General features: G+C 34.7%; 1 protein-coding gene across 1 annotated transcript in view; it reads right to left on the bottom strand.

Moving 5' to 3' along the window:
- The window catches only part of LOC138170531 (gamma-1-syntrophin-like), a 704,758-nt gene that overhangs the window by 488,262 nt on the left and 199,025 nt on the right, over positions 1-17,471 (bottom strand). The window lies entirely within an intron of this gene.

The following is a 17,471-nucleotide window of genomic DNA, read 5'->3' as shown; positions in this document are numbered from 1 at the left end:
ATCTATCCATCCATCTATCACATATATGAAAACATTTATATTTTTAATAAACATTTAATATGTATTGTGAAAAAAGAATAGTATAAGAGAAAAATACCAGGTAGGAACCAATAATATGAGGGGGTGGAGGTGAGAGAATGATTAGGAAGGAATGAGCAGAACTAGCAAAATTAGCATCACTTGTATAAAAGATATGTTTCCATTCATATCTACTACTTTAGTCAATGTCAATTGAAAAATTGTTTTGATATTTGTTGCTTGCTCATATCTTTTACATACTTAACTGTGTCTCTTTATATTTATCACAATAATAATCAATGCTTATGTTATATAACACATGGTTTGCAACGTCCTTTGCATAGATCCTCACCACTACTATTTGAGATGGGTGCTTATCCTCAATTTAAGGAGGAAGACACTGAGGCTCTGAGAGATTTAGTGACTGATGTGGCCTTCACAGCTAGTAAGTGTCTGAGATGGGTTTTAAACTCAGGTTTTTCTCAATCCACGTTCAACACTCTGTACAATGGGCCTTGACTTAGTCTACTTAATCTCTTTCTCCATGTCCCTCACTCCTGCTTTCATTCTCTTCCCTTCCTCCTTCCACTTTCCTCTAGATCTAACCATATGACTATATCCATAATCACAAAAAGTCAGTCCCCCAAACAAGTTGTAAAAATAAAGCCATGGTTATGTTCTAATATAAATCCAAAAGGACATAACAGAAAATTGACTTAGAACCTAGGGTGATTTGTACAGGCACCCTGCTATCCCTTCAAAATGTTTGCTGATGGAAATCATGAAACTGTCAGCCTAAAGCCTTGGCTAACGCTGTTTGCTTTTGAGGGGAATCTGTAGGGGTTATTTTGGCAGTGTCAGGCGAATCAGACACTAAGTACAGTGGCCATAGGTATTATCTTTGTATTATTTTTCCCTCAGATAACTGGAGGTTGTTGGAAGGAAAGCAGGGCATATGGAGAGTCAGAGAATTAGGTGAGTCAGGCCATACAATATGATCTAATGATTTCTGAAAGCTCTAGCAGAACCCTGTTCAAATATGTATTCACATTTACTCAACTCGATATGTGATCTCAGTGATGTCAACATTCCTTTCAATGGTACGTATTCCAAACCTTTAATTCCTGACCAAACTGCATTACTCTTGTCTAGACAAAACAAGGGTCCTCCTTAATATACACAAAGTGTTCCACCGAACATTCTAGGAACCTTCCTTGCTTTTCTAGTCATTTCTAGGACATCAGTCAAGCATCCAGATTGTCCAGCTGTCATCCCTCATTTGTACCACATGATGAGCTTTGAGGACATTACTCCAGTTCTTCATGTCCCTCATTTGTGATCTACTGCTCATGCCCAATACATGTCCCTTCACTGCCCTCAAAGGGACACTTATTTTTAATTTTTTGGAGACTGAAGTTTTTCACTATTCACTGTCATGAAACCCTGGATCATTGTTTCAAGAAGAAGTTTGGAGTCATTAAAATATGTCAGATTACAGTCCCTAAATCAATTCAGCAATACAGAACAGAGAGCTGTTTGGAGTATCAGTGTCCTGTAATGAAGGTTCTGTACAGAGCAGAAAGTCCTTTCCAATGCCAATGCCACACAGGGATGCAACTGTATTTGGAAGATTCATCAAACAAGACAGGAACTACTATTTTTTTAGCAGAAAATAATTAAGTTTATTTTTGTGTTTATCAAGCACCAAGTATGTGCATGGTTTTAAAGAGGTTGGTAATCAAATAAATAAGCCATGATCTCTCAAATAACATAAAACTCATCAGACAAAGATAAAACATAAACACAGATTGTTATTGGATTATGATGCCTCAAAATTCTACCTCTATCCCTAGCATCTATCCAGAGCTCCAGGAATGGGTTTTCACAGTTCACTTGACATTTTTATCTGCCTATCTTGCATAAGTACCTGAAACTGACCCTTTCTAAAATGGTACCAATCATCATCTTGCATAAATCTGCTCCTCCTTGTGAGGAATTGATGGGTTCTTTCACACTGCCCTTTACCCATATTTGAATCCTGGTTGGCAATCTTCAACTCTTTGCTTACTCTTAGTCAATCAGTCACTGATATCATGCCTTTGGTGGTAGTTTCATTCAGATGGATGATACTGGTCAAACCTCTTGTGATTCATTCATTTCAATTTAATTCAATAAACATTTAGCATGCATCTACTAAGTTCAAGGCACTGTGCTAGTTTCAGTGAACTGCCCTACAAGAGCTGATACTTTACTAGGAGATAGAAAACTGAATGCCAAGTTTGGGGAGTGATTAATAAGCAAATTTGACAGAAATGTGAAGTGTGTGAATAGAAGTAATATGAAATGCCTTCAAGGTGAGCTGGAGTCAGATAGTCAAAGTTTTATTTTTTTTAAGCAATTGGGGTTTAGTAACTTGCTCAAGTTCACATGGCCAGGTGGGTGCTAAGTGTCTGAGCCCAGATTTGATCCCATGTCATCCTAATACTGTAGCTGGTGCTCTTACTTGCTGTGCTACCTGGCTGCCCCTTAGTCAAAGGTTTTAATGTTAGAATAAGAATTTTGCATATTATCTTAGAGAAAATTGGGAACCACTAAAGATTTTTGAGAAGGGAAACACCTTGACCAAACCTGTCCCCAAGATGAACTCTCTGGTAGCTCTAGGAGAGACGGATTAGAGATGGAGTCGGAGGAAATATAGGAAATGAGATGAGGGAAGAAAAAAAAAAACTATTGCACAGGTGGGAATTGATGAGTACCAATATGCAAGACATGCTAAGTGCTAATAACACTTGGAAACTGACTGGATATGAGTGTGAGAGTAGGCTAGGAAGAGTCAAGGATAATTCTGACTTGCACTCCTGGGTGCCTGAAAGAGCACTATTGCTCTCAAGAGGAATACTGAGAAGCTGTTGCTTTCCATGCAGAGGGAACTGGAGATAAAATGTGGCAGGAGTAGACATCAGGGAAAGCAGGCCAGATTCTGACTGAATAGATAGGGTATGGAGACAGAAGGAGGGGCTTACAGAGTTAGAAGTAACAAAGAGTCTAAAAAACCAAGAAAAGTTCTATCAAAATGAATGCAGGGCCAAATCAAAATGATCAACTCTCATACCAAGCACATGGTCTAAAAGAGCAGCCTTTTTTAGTGTTGCTGTGTCCCAGCATTATTATTGGATTTAAGAAGAATTGAGACTGAATGTTAGATCTGAAACTCACTAGTGGGACCAGGGAAAGTCACAACCTCTCAGAATCATTTTTTTAAATGAGAAAATGTGTAAAACTATTTATACCACAAAGTTTTTAAAATGAAAGTATTTGGGTAAATTGTAAAGTGTTATAGAAATATGAGTTGTTATTCTCAAAAGGGTTAAGGTTTCAAAACCAAAACCTTACAACTAAATCCTACTGATTCCATGGCAGAATCTGAACCTTCCCTATCTTTCTTCCCCTAATAAAATACTTCTGGTCTGGATTTTATTTTATTTTATTTTCCAATTTTTAATTTATTTTTAGTTTTCAACATTCATTTCCACAAGATTTTGAGTTACAAAATTTTCTCCCCATCTTTCCCCTACCCCCATCCTCCAAATAGCTAGCCTACTGAATACCCCTTTCCCCAATCTGTACTCTCTTATATCCTCTCCCATTTCCCCTGCTAACTTTCTAGTAAGGCAAGATGGATTTCTATACCTCACTTCCTGTATATCTTATTTAGCAGTTGCATGTAAAATCAAAACAAAACAAAATATATTTTTCCTTTTTTTATACACGTTTGTTTGTAAAACTTTGAGTTCCAGACTTTTTCCCTTCCTCCTTCTTCATCCACCACCACTAAGAAGATAAGCAATTCAATATAGGTTGTACATGTGTAGTTACCCAAAGCATTTCCATAGTAGGTATATTGTGAAAGATTAATTTTACTTCCCTCCATCCTATCCCACCCCTCACATATTCTATTTTCTCCTTTCACACTATCTCTTTTCAAAAGTGTTTGCTTCTAACTACCCTATCCCCCAATCTGCTCTCCCTTCTATAACACCCCCCCCCCATTTTTTCCCTCCCCCATCTTCCTGTAGGCTACAATATGCAATTCGGTGTGTATGTTATTCCCTCCTTAAGCAAATTCAATGAGAGAAAGGTTGTCCCATTCCTTTTTACCTTCCTGCTCTTCCCTTCCATTGTAAGAGTTTTCTCTTGCCTCTTTTAAATGAGATAATTTACCCTATTCTATCTCCCTTTTTCCTTCTCCCAAAATATTCTTCTCTCACTTCTTAATTTTATTTTTTAGAAACCATCCCTTCCTATTCAATTCATTCTGTGCCCTCTCACAATGTATACACGTACATACATATGCACACTCTCATATGTTTATACACACCTATGCCCTCCTATACATATATATATATATATATATGTATATATACACACACATATTCCCTTCAACTCTCCTCATACTGAAAAAAAGTCTTATGAGTTACAATTATTGTTTTCCCATGTATGAATGTAAATAGTTCAACTTTAGTAAGTTCCTTATGATTTCTTTTCCCTGTTTACCTTCTCATGCTTCTTTTGCTTCTTGTATTTGAAAGTCAAATTTTCTGTTCAGCTCTGGTTTTTTCATTAAGAACACTTGAAACATCCTCTATTTCATGGAATGACCATATTTTTCCCTGGAGCATTATACTGTTTTGCTGGGTAGGTGATTCTTGGCTTTAATCCTAGTTCCTTTGACCTCTGAAATATTATATTCCAAGCCTTTTCTTTCCTTAATGTAGAAGGTGCTAGATCTTATGTTATACTGATTGTGTTTCCACAACATTCAAATTGTTTCTTCCTGACTGCTTGCAGTAGTTTCTCCTTGACCTGGGAACTCTGGGATTTGGCTATAATATTCCTAGGAGTTTTCTTATTGGGCTCGGCCCCCAGCTTGGTAGGATAGGCCCTTCCTGCTGGCCTGCCAGGCTATGTTCAGCAGGAGATTTGTTTCTCTCTATTACATTGTGGATTCTGTAGCTCTAAAATTTGTTTAGAGTCATTTTTTACATGTGTTGGAGGAGGTAGAAGCTGGAGCCATGGGGAAGTCCTGTTTCTATTCTGCCATCTTGGCTCTGCCTCAGGATTGAAAATTGAAGTTGAAAATGTTTTAGGTGAATGGTATAGTGGAAAGAATGATGGGTTTTCATTTATCCTGAGTTTGAATCCTGCCTCATCCCTTTACTACTTGATGGATGTTGGACAAGTCCCTTTACCTCTCTGGGCCTCAGTTTCTTCTTCTGCAAAATGGTCTAGACAATCTAAGTCTGTGCTAAAATCTAGGATCTAAATTTAGGATTCTGGAAATTGATAAACTAATTCTTCCTCTAGTACTATAAAATAACCAAATCACTTAAGTAATCAGCAAATAAGCATTTGTTAACTGCCTATTATGTACCAAGCACTATACTAATACTCAGGGTAGTTTTTTTTTTTTAATTTTAAAAACAGAAAAGAATAATCCAAGCTCTCAAGTTCTCTAGAGTCTATTGGGAGAAACTCCTATAAGAACCTACATAAACAACTATAAATAAATTCAAAGAATATTTATTTCTTGTGTGTGGCAAGGGAAAAAGCAGCTAGTTTTAATTAATGATTTTTCCCAGGTTAAATACTTGCATTTTTATAGTGGTTTTTGATGCCACAACTTGAAGTGACAAAAATGGGAATCCTAGGCAATCATGGCAGGCCACTTGGAAAGATTTTTGTAGACTTTTCACTAGCACCAATAGGTGATCAATTGCTCAACTTTCATTATGGTTGACCTTGGCTACACTCTTTTCTACTCCTGTTGTACAGAGAAAAGGAGCAGAAACAAACTGACTTTCCCGAAGCACAGTGCCTGGCAGGGAGAAAGCACTCAAATGCTGATTTGCTGACTGACTGACTAACTGAACTGAACTGAAAATGTATCCATTGTTCAGCATTCATAGAGATTTTCTTGGCTTCATTTATTGTAGCAGTCCAAATCTAAGAATAAAAAAATGTGAAAAAAAGTTCCATAGATCTCTCAGAACTGAAGTCAACATGTACAGAAGTAATGTTAATGAAAACCACCTTTATCTCTGTGAAGGACCTGGAAATCCCTTTGACTACATAGACAAATGTCAGCCAAGGAAAGTAAATTCCATTATTTCAGTAACATCAAGAGTAGAAAACACACATACATGCACACATATGTGTGTGTCTTATAAAGGAAGAGAATAAAAACAAAATTATGATCAACAAAACGGTGGAAATGAACAAAACTGGCAAGATGTATCTGCTAAATTTTTCACAGCTTCATTTAGTGGGTTTGTGTTTGAGGATAGAAGGTAAGTGACATTCAGAGTTATAGGCTAGTAATCTAATAAAATATTGAGTCCTATTACTATTCTAAATAAGCATAATTTTACCTCATGCAAGGAACAAAAGAACAGTTTAGAGTAGATAGTACATTGTTATTTGTATATGTGTGTACATATATATATATATATATATACACAAATATATGTATAGAGATAGATCAGATAGATAGATGCAGGTCCTTATTAGTATAAATAATGTATCTTGTAAAGTAGTTGCATGATTTCAAATTTGTACTAATCAAAGTTACAATTAGTGTTAATTAGTTCTGGAACAATGGAAATATGCAGTGGAAATTTAAATGATGTAACCACTTAACAAGATTCATTATTTTTACTCTTTGGGACTAACCTGTACCACACAAACCACACACATCTATCTATCTATCTATCTATCTATCTATCTATCTATCTATCTATCTACCCTCTCAATATCTATGTCCTTCTATCCCTGTCCTTCTGTCTCTCTGATCACACACTAATCCCATAAATCACACCAGTTGGGAAAAGGAAGCATGAGGACATAGAGGACCAAGAGCCAGCCTAGCAGCCAGGAAGAGTTAGGCTTAAGTTTTAAAAATATCAAGTGAATTGTGTTTAAGTTATGTTTTATTCCTTATGTACACGTCACAAAAACTTTTTACTCTGTATTTACTTTTTAGTGTGTATTTTTAGCATGTTCAGCATGATAATTTCTAGTCCTTTCTTCATGACCTATATCCTTTCATAAGCAAGATGATTGGGGGTAGAACCTATATTTAATTTTAGCTTTATAATTGTCCAATCCATAGACAGTCTGGTGCAATCGATAAAGCACTAGCCTTAAAGTTAGAATGCTTTACATTCAAGTTTCATCTCTGATATATATATAGGCTATGTGATACTGAACAAGTCACTCTTAGTTCCCTTGGCAGCTTTGTAAAATTAAAACGTAAAGAAGATGCTGATATTTATTGGTGTGGGGAGTTTCCTATAGAAATGAAATCACAGATGCAATTCCTATATTCAAGCCAATAGCTCCAGATGCAAAGGTCATTCTTTATGTACAAATATATTTGTATTCTCATTCTGATCACCACTAATCAGATTACAAATAATTCCTCTATCAAGAGAAAGCAACTGTATGCTGGCACAATATGTGTTCTAATTACAAAACACACAAAGAAATAAAAAAAAATCCAAAAGCACTGATGTGGATGGGGGTGGGGGGAGGGAATGGATTAATGGTATACCTAAATAAATTAGACACCAATTATTATGAGAAAATAATATTTTATAAATAAGATATATTAACAAACAGAATGTAATTGAAAGTTTATTACACTCAAAATGAATATACTATATACAATAAAATTTATTATCCACAAATGGAATGAATAAATCCAAGAACTCTGCTAACAGTAAGCTCAATGACTTCAAAGAGGCATAAATAGCTAGTAGGCAGCTGTGCAGACAGCTCCAAGTTACCGCCTTTGCGAGAAGAACAAAGTGAACAAAGACCAAAAGCTACCAGAAGGTACTATTGGAATTCCATGGAATGCCATGTCATGAGATAATAGGAAACTTTACCTTTCTAGGCAAATCAATTTGAAGTAAAGAGGGGAAAAAAATAAGAGGATGAGGAAGAAAGTAGTTTATTCATAGTACTATTTTTCATCTTCATTCCATTGAAAGTGAAGTGTTCAGTACTAGATGGCTCTTTTTCAGACCTATTTATTAGATAAAGTAATGGAAGGCTCATGCAGTAAGTTCTAGGAGCAAATATGTTTAATATGCTTACATAGCCTTGGGATCTGACAGGTCGACTTGATCAATATCTAACCTGCCACTAGACCTCCTTCAATCTTTCTATCCATCTCTACAGCATGCAATATGCTATCTCTAATGGGGCCATCATGTCCACCTCCTTTCCAATAGAAACTTATATTGCACCATCTAGGATATGAAAACAAAACGAAACAAAACAACTCTTATTATTTTGTCCAAATCCGTGCACCCACCATACTTCCAGTACATTTCTGTGTTATGTGCATAGTCTAGAGTCCTTTCTTATTTTCCAACTCCCCATGTTATATTCTCCTATTAAAAAAAATCTTATTTATGGAGGAATTTGTTTTAATTGATTGTGTTCATTGCCATAGCATTTAGAATAATTTTAATTTCTGAAGCATAGTAAAAGCTTACTTAATAAATGCTCTTCTCTGTACTAAATATATTCTAGTTGGATATGTCTATTTGTCATATCAACATACTGTTTTCTCTCCTTTCTCTTCCTCTCCCCGCCTACCCCATTACCTTCTATTCAAAGTAGAAGACATAGAAGAACGAAAAGGAATGGGATCAAAACTAGTCATTTACAGTTGAAGTGGTGTGATCCTATACTTCTGTCTTAGCTCTCTTTATCCTACTTCAACCATGACAAATGGATTTTTGAATTTGAATTCTTTCCCATTTGAATTCTCCCCTTAAAATCTGCCATTTATACTTCAAGTTAATTTTTTTTTGGATTATTACCTCTTTGCTTCTTCCTTCTCTCTTAAAAGCCCTTATTATCTTTTCCTGCATATTTCTACACCAAAAACTTTGTGACCATGTGTGTGTACAGCTTTTCTTGTATTCCCATATATTGAAAGAAAAGATCAGATTAGATGCCTTTTTCAGGGCTCGTTCAGTTTCAGAATACTAGAAATCCTTCCTAATTCCCCAAATTGGCATTATATTCTACAAAACTTAATGTTTTAGTTCTTAATTTTATCATTCATCAATTAATTTTCATTCTGACATTTGTACATCGAAAGTGGATATTAACCAAACTATACAGCAGATGTTTTGACATTTATTTTTCCACTGGAAACTTCCTTCATTAACACTGGGAAATCCAGTAAAAGTCACAGGTCATCTAACTTGAAAGATGACCAAATAAAAGAAATCTCCAAGCATCGTCCAGACCTGCCAGAAAGACAAACTAAGCTCTGGAGGCCCTAAACTTATTCTCTTTGGCTTAGATACAGTAAACTATCATTCCCATCAATTGTTCTTATTTTTTTCTTCTTTTCTTTCAGTTTTTTCTTTAAAAAAAAAAGCTCTAAAATCCCACCTTTATTTTTTACAGAATGAGATAAAAATTCTCCCACAAAACCCCAGACATTTTTTACCAGATTTATTGGTCCTAAGAATTTTTTTTTATATCCCTAGCTCTTGTAATAAATCATACATTTAGCCAGCACCTTCTTGCCATTTTTAGGTTGTGGGTTTAGTGTAGAGAATGAAAAAAATCCTCTGAGGAAAAGAATTCATAAAACAAGAGGTGGCAGAAACAAAACTCAGCACAGAAAATTTGAGGAATGTGGAAGAAAATAAAAATTTCTGGCATATTGTCCTTTCCCCATTACTCATTCCGGAACATTGCCTTACTAATCACTACTGTCTTCTACATATTTAATGAATTCTTTATCACACAGTAACAAGATTTGCAGTTTTCTTTCTTTACATTGGAATTTATACATTTGTTGGTATGTCATAAGTCTGATAATGGCTTGTTCACAACCACTCTGTTCATTCCTTCATTCAACAACCACTTACAGAACACCCATTATGTTAAAATAGGTAAGGGTCACAATACTTTGTCTGTGCCTTCCCCCATGACCCCCCCCCAAATTTCAAGGAATGGGCCCTCCAATTCAGATACTTATATTGTGAAGGTAATCTTTGCTATTAATTGTGCATAGCCTTCATTTTAATTTTTTTATTTTTAATTTAATTTTTTTTGTTTTTGGTTTTTTTGGGGGGAAGGGTAGGGCAGTTGGAGTTAAGTGACTTACCCAAGGTCACATGGCTAGTTTTTGTGTGTATGTGTCAAGTGTCTGAGGCTGGATCCGAACCCAGGTCCTCCTGACTCCAAGGCCGGTGCTCTACTCACTGCACCCCCTAGCCACCCCCCATAGCCTTCATTTTTATATTGTTATCTACTATTGTACAGATTTATCATTAATTCACAATTTTTCAATATGGAAAATCAAAGTGGTTCATAAAAATAGCAGGAGAAGATGCTTCAAAGTTCAGCTGGTTCAACCCTTTTCCTTTATAGATGAGAAAACTAAGGCCCACAGAGTCAAAATAATTTGCCCAAAGTTGTGGGTAGTAAGCATCTAACAAGAGTTTTAGGTTTTTGTGTTACAAAAAACCCCAATATATCTATTTTTTATTGAAGTTAACAAACTTTTGTTAAGCACAGTAATGTAATAGAGAAGTTAGGATTGGCAGGTGCAATCCCCATAGTGGAAGAAAATGAGGAATTGGCTCCTGAGAGATATGATGACATATAATGTAAATGCCTTGGGGATACTTCAAACATTCCCAGAGATTTTGTAACTGAACCTGGTCTGTTAGCTGCATAATGAAGAGGACCCTCTTTGACTAACTTTTGAGGGTCTCAAAGAGCTTCAGGGGCATATAGATAAAATTTACTTTATTAGACATTCAAATATCTTACTATTGTTATGAGAGATTTTGAACTAGTAGATACCCTGAAAGGGTCTCAAGCACTTTTGAGGGGCCTACAAAACATGATGCTCACATATACATTCTCTTGTGAAAATGTGTTATAACACAATGAGTACCAGACCGGCTATCAGATAGTATCAGTACTATCCCCTGTACTCTAAATTTACTCTGTGATCTTAGAGAGCAAATAAGTAGTGACTGTGGGTTGGTTTTAATCTCTTTAGATTTCTTTTACATTTATAAAATGAGGTTAGACTAGGTAAAATCTGATGTCCCTTGAAGTCTTAAAATATATTATTTAAAATCACAAACTTTGAGTCTCGTTTCCTTTATCTGTATGTAATATGAGAATAATATATCTTCTATATAACTCAGGAGTTATGTTAGATTCAAATTAGATAATGAATGGACAAATATATCAACAAGATATAAAGTATTAAAATGATAAGAATAGATGACATTTCTACAACTTTTGAAAGTTTCCAAAGTGCTATACATGTTTTATCTCAACTGATGCTCACAAAAACCTTGTCAGGTAAGTGTTTCTGTGATTCCCCTTTTTAGAAATAGAGAAACTGAACCCAGCAAGAGGAGACAGAAAAAAAACCATACTAAAATAACTGCAGTATATATAAAATATCTGGAGTTTTACCTATGAAGATACTACTGAGGCTTATATAAATATTACAAAATAATCTTTACAAAAGTAAAAAAATAATTGGTGAAATATGAAAAAAGAAGAAATGCGACTAAGAGGCAGCTATCTGCTTGAGTGGATAAGAACACTGTATCTGGAATCAGGGAAACTTCAGCTCAGATTCAGTTTTAGGCACTAGCTCCATGAACCTGGGCAAGTCACTTGTCTGCATCATTTTCCTCATCTGTAAAATGTGGATAATAATAGCATCTATCTCCTGTGAAGTAGTTTAGATAACTGTGAGGATCAAAGAAGATAGTATCTGCAAAGTTTTTATCACTGTATCTGGTATATAAAAGGTGCTATATAAGTGCTAGTGATGATGACGATGATGATGACGATGATGATGATGATGATGATGGTGATGATGATGATGATGATAGAAGTGAAGTGATTTTTCCAAGGTCACCCAGCTCATAAGAATTTGAAGTAGAATTCAAAACACAAACCATCTTGAATCGAAGTCCAGTACATTTTTTACTTTTCCATAATGACTCTTCTTGAAGGTGACAATGAAGAGTATTTTTACTGTGTAAACCAAAATCTGTTCCTTTTAAGCAAATATCTAAAAAAAATCATCTGTTTAAATCCCCTCAGCCATACATTTAAATACTAATCTCCCAGAAATAAAAGATCAACACCTACCCTATACCAGAGTTTGTTTTTCCATTTGCTATTGCTTGTTTCAATCTGTATTATTCTATGGGCTAATAGCTCCCCAGCATTCCAAGAATCACTCAGATCCACTTCTTTCCAAGGAACTTAGAGAAATTAGAAATGAACATGATGGGCCAATTATGAACAGAGTAACTACTTAAAAAGCATTTTACAGAATCTCATAATTAGAAGACAGCTAGTTCACAGGTCATGTACTCTAACCTGGAGTTGAGCAGGAACCTTTACAAAATGCCAAGAAATTATTATCCAACCTTTCTTTAAATATTCTAAGTGATGTGGAATCCACTATTGCCTCCTGCTCTTGCCTCTTGATTTTTAGGACAGATGTAAACATTAGGAAAATTGTTATTTTTTTATTTTATATGTAGCTTCTCTGTACCATCTATTCATTGTTCCCAGTTCTATTCTATGAGCCTAAGAAAAATAATTCTAATTTCTTTTCTATACGATAGTCCTTCAGATAGCTGAAAATGATGAGTATGCCTTTCCTGAATCCTCTCTTCTAACTAACAATTTCTTGAAATCATCCTTCTATTTCATGGTTTTGATTCATTTCCCTATTCTGACCAGCATCTTTTAGATATGCTTCTATGCGACATTGTCCTTCCTAGTATGTCCAGATCTGAATTCAGCATTCAGAATATGGTCTGACTAAAGTTCTGTTTACAGTATGTACTATGTTTACACTGGGAATTTCACTTCCCTCGTGCTGTACATCTATTAAAAATTCAGCCTAAGATGGCATTAAATTTCCAAGTAATTTATTATCATTTAAAATAAAATTATCATTAAAAATGTGTATATCTGTCTGTCTGTCTGTCTCTGTCTATCTAAAGACAATGTCCCCAAAGTTTTTATGCATTTTTCTGCTTCAAAAGCTAAAAGCTTCCCAAAGACTTTTGGGATACCCTGTCTATATATTTATATAAAACTATAAATAATTAGAACTATATGTACACATATATCACTATGTATGCATATAATTATATATAAATACATATATGTATATACACATATCCATATATGCGTTTATTTATTACACTTTGGAATAACAAATCTCTTTAAATTTAGCATAAATTTGCTTCTATCTCAAACTGGATAAAAAAAAAGCTCTTGTCTTTTTCATTCCTTTTGTACAGTATATTCTACAAACTATGCCATCAAAAAAAGTGGTTCAGAAATGGCTTGGAAAAAGCAATGTGGGCAACAATATAAGTAGCAAGGTGCCTTCCCTCCTATTTTTTTCCACCTCACTACAGCACAATTTTATCTGCTTTGAAGAATTTCATGTTTACTGTTGAGAACCACAAGGGACACTTGAGACTTGCCCCTTTAGTCCAAATAGCTTTTCAAGTAAAAAAAAAAAGAAAGATCAATGTTTCTGATTTCAGAAAGGAGCAGCTATTTTGTAAACTCTGTCCCAGACCCATCTAAACATTAAGAGACTAGTAAACCTTGACTAATTCTGAAACTATAGAACTGACCCCACACAAAAATAAGTTAATTAATTAATGGGAGTACCTACAGAGCTCACAAGATCTCTTCTTGTACTGAACTAGGAACTACAAGAACCACCCAATCAAAAACTGGCAACCCCAAAATACTACAGATACATGTAACATTTCTCCTGAAAGAGAAAACTTGTCTGTATGTATAGAAATGACATATATCCCTAAAATCTGTTGTCCTCTAACTTGATTGCACAACACTGAGTGGATGCAATTCTAGCTTAATATATAGGGTACATCATTATATAGCAGTCGTGAGCCTTAATACGGTTTATGCAATGTGAGCTCGTCTAGTGCTACAATCCCATTCTAGCTCTACTCTCTATACCAGAGGTGACAAAAAGGGAACAAAGCTGATTTTTTTAAAAATCACACTTTTAAACCAGTTCCATTACTTTTAGACATTGGAGTGTTACAGGCTGGTTCTTTTTGTTTTATTTTATTTTATTTGACATTTTGAGATTGAGTTTCCATATTTTTCCTAGGCTAGAAACAGCAGCCACTCGTGAACCAGATTAATATATTGATTAATGTATAAACTTAAACCTGCTCTGTTCTTCCAACCTGGTAGGCAGCCTGGTCTTGCTCTGCTGTGGAGGAGGGGGGGAGTCACTATAGTGTTGGGAGACAATGCAACCTTTCTATTAGAAGAGCCATATCGCAATTTGCAACTCCAGAACCCAATCTAACTATAATATTTACTTTTTCCGGGATCAGTGACTTTAGGCATGTGTCACCACTTCTGGGTGTTACAACAACCATCTACGCATTCATGACACTTGATGTGTGCCTGTGTTTAGAACAGCAATCCAAACATTGACATACTTTTTTTTTTTCCCATTAACGGTAATGTATCTGAGATTCACAGTGAAGTTGTCAAAGCTTTGTTGTGTACAGACACACTAATATGTATCTGCATATATCCATTCAAGCAATCCATTTTTCTTTTTCTGGAAAATGAATAAAACTACAATGTAGAAATGTAAAATATTATTGAATATTTATTTCTAAAGTAAACAAGAGAAATTAAAACAATAAAGGTAAGCAAATAATGAAATAGCATTTTTGGTAGAGGTCGACATCTTAACTAATCATCTTACTCATATATATTTGAAATGTGATTCCTGCTCCTTTTATACAATGTAAATAGCATTTTCAACTATTTTGTCTCCAAAGGTAGTATGGATAAATCTATTGAAGGATACGGCTGATGTTGCCTAAGCAACAGGAAATTTTCTGAGAAACTCTATGCTGGGAAGTTTTTAATAAGTTTATTACAAATCTAACATTGCATATAGGCATAGAAAAGCAGTTTGGGTTGGCATTCATCATTTATATCTTTTGAATTATTCATTCTTTAGGAAAAGAATTACCATGTTGTTTCCTTTGGAAAATCAGGTTTCTTATCTGTATTTATTAGTTATGGCTTAACACATTCATTTCCTGGCTTATGAAAATAAATTGTTCAGTTACTTTATGAATTAAAAAACCAAGTTAGTTGAATGCAGGGGTATCAGCTATGACAAATTAGAGCAATAGTTCTTCAATATTTTGTATACAAAGACAATTGATGTATTTAATAAGATAACACCAAACAATAGTAATTTAGCTTTCATAAAGAGGTATTTCACCACAAATTTTTCTGTTGAAAACATATCCTGTTTATTAGTAACTGTGTTTTTTGTAGTGGGGATGGAGGGAAAGTCTCCTATATATTGATAGCATATAAGTCGCATAGGGTGAATTGCAAAGTTTATTTTTAAATTTCCTTTCATAAGTGCTCCAGTTCATCTTCCAAAGGTATGTAGATACAAGTTAGACTGTATCTATAAAAGAGATGATGACCATCTTATAGTTAAATTCTGTATTCTAATTAGATGTGAGCTTTTTTTCTCTACCTATATAATAATATTTCAGTAGAAATTATCGTCTAGGGGTGGCTAGGTGGCACAGTGAATAGAGTACTGGCCCTGGAGTCAGGAGGACCTGAGTTCAAGTCCGGCCTCAGACACTTAACACAAATAGTAGCTGTGTGACCTTGAGCAAGTCACTTAACCCCAATTGCCCTCCCCCAAAGCAAAACAACAAAACAAAACAAAACAAATTATCATCTAAACTCCATGAACTACAGCTCTGGGTTTAGACTGGAAATATCCCAGATATTTGGTTCCTAAAATTTGACTTGGCACAAAATTCTGATTTTCTCAATAATGTCTCTAAAGACCATTTGCCAAGCTACTCATTATATAAGTTCATCTGATAGTCACAGCCTTTGCGGATTCTTAAAAATGACATGAAACTAAGAAAGTTTCATTTAAATTCAGGCAATAGTAGGGCTTAGGTCAGCAGGTAGAAAAGAAATTTTTACTGTCATTTCTACTGTTGGTATTACTGGAAAAATAATAGTTAAAGTAATTCTACTATTGGGGGAACTAGCTGGCACAGTTAATTGAACATTAGGCCTGAAGTCAAGAGGCTCAAGTTCAGATTTGACCTCAGACACTTAATAGTTATCTGACCTTAGGCTGGTCACTTAACTTCTGTTTAGCATGTTCCTTTATATGTAAAATGAAGATTAAAATGACAGCACTTACCTTCCAGGGTTGTTAAAAAATTTACATGAGAAAATAATTTCAAAGTACTTAGCACAATGCTTGGCACATAGTAAGTGCTATATAAATTTTAGTTATCATAATCATTGTCTAGTTATTTAACAGAATTTGTATTTAGTTCTATGGTAATAAAAATAGCTAACATACTTTCTAGGTTCATAGGATCAGAAAGCTAGAGCTACAAGGGGCCTTTGACGTCAACCACTTTTCTCATTTGCAGGATGAGGAAACTGAGGCAAAAGGAAAATAAATGACTTCCCCAAGGTCACATAGGTAATAAGCATCAAAGACAGGATTTGAATTTAGGTATTTTGACTCCAGCTATGTTATTCTATTGATTATCTATGTAAAGTCTAGAGTTATTGAAGAGAAATAATAGAAGACAAGTTACTGGGTTGACTAACTTCAGTCTAATGCTGTATGTCTATCTAAGTTAATTTTACACATGGTTAGCTGCCTATGTGTTTCGATTTGAGAGGTGCCAAATGTGCTCCCTCTTCCACTTTGGCTATTCTAAAAAATGCAAAACAAAACAAAGCAAAGAGATTAAATTTTTTTTTTCACTGACCTCAGAATAATAATATCAGTCACTGATATTATGGTATTCAACAGAATGGTCAGTCTAAAGCAGTTTTGATAGAGCACAGGTAAGGTAAACTTTTAATAGAAAAACAAAACAAAACCAAAAAACCACAAAGATCAGAACATAGGCAATTACCAAAGAGTATCAAGTCAGTTATCACAGAGAGCGAGACAATGCTTAACATAGAGACATAGTGTAGTTCAGTGCAAAGAGTATTAGACTAAGACACAAAAAGATCTATTAAAGTCTCAGTTCTTCCACTTAATAACTGAATTGCCTTGGGTAAATTATTTAAGTTTTTAGAACCTTATTTTCTTCTTCTGTAAGTGGAGGTAAAGACAGTTCTACTATATAATTCATAGAGTGAGCATAAATATCAGAGATTTTCTAATGGTAGAGAATTATTTTATGTATCAGTAAATATATATGGTAATTTGGGCAAAATTGTAATGACGCATAGTATGATTGTTTTGTTCAACAAAATTTATTTGAAGT

This window comes from Petaurus breviceps, unplaced genomic scaffold (assembly GCF_028583685.1).
Source record: "Petaurus breviceps papuanus isolate PSGF00001 unplaced genomic scaffold, PetGlider_PUasm1.0 38, whole genome shotgun sequence".
Lineage (NCBI taxonomy): Eukaryota > Metazoa > Chordata > Mammalia > Diprotodontia > Petauridae > Petaurus > Petaurus breviceps.
The sequence above is the reverse complement of the archived record's forward strand: the minus strand, read 5'-3'. Positions and strand labels throughout refer to the sequence as shown.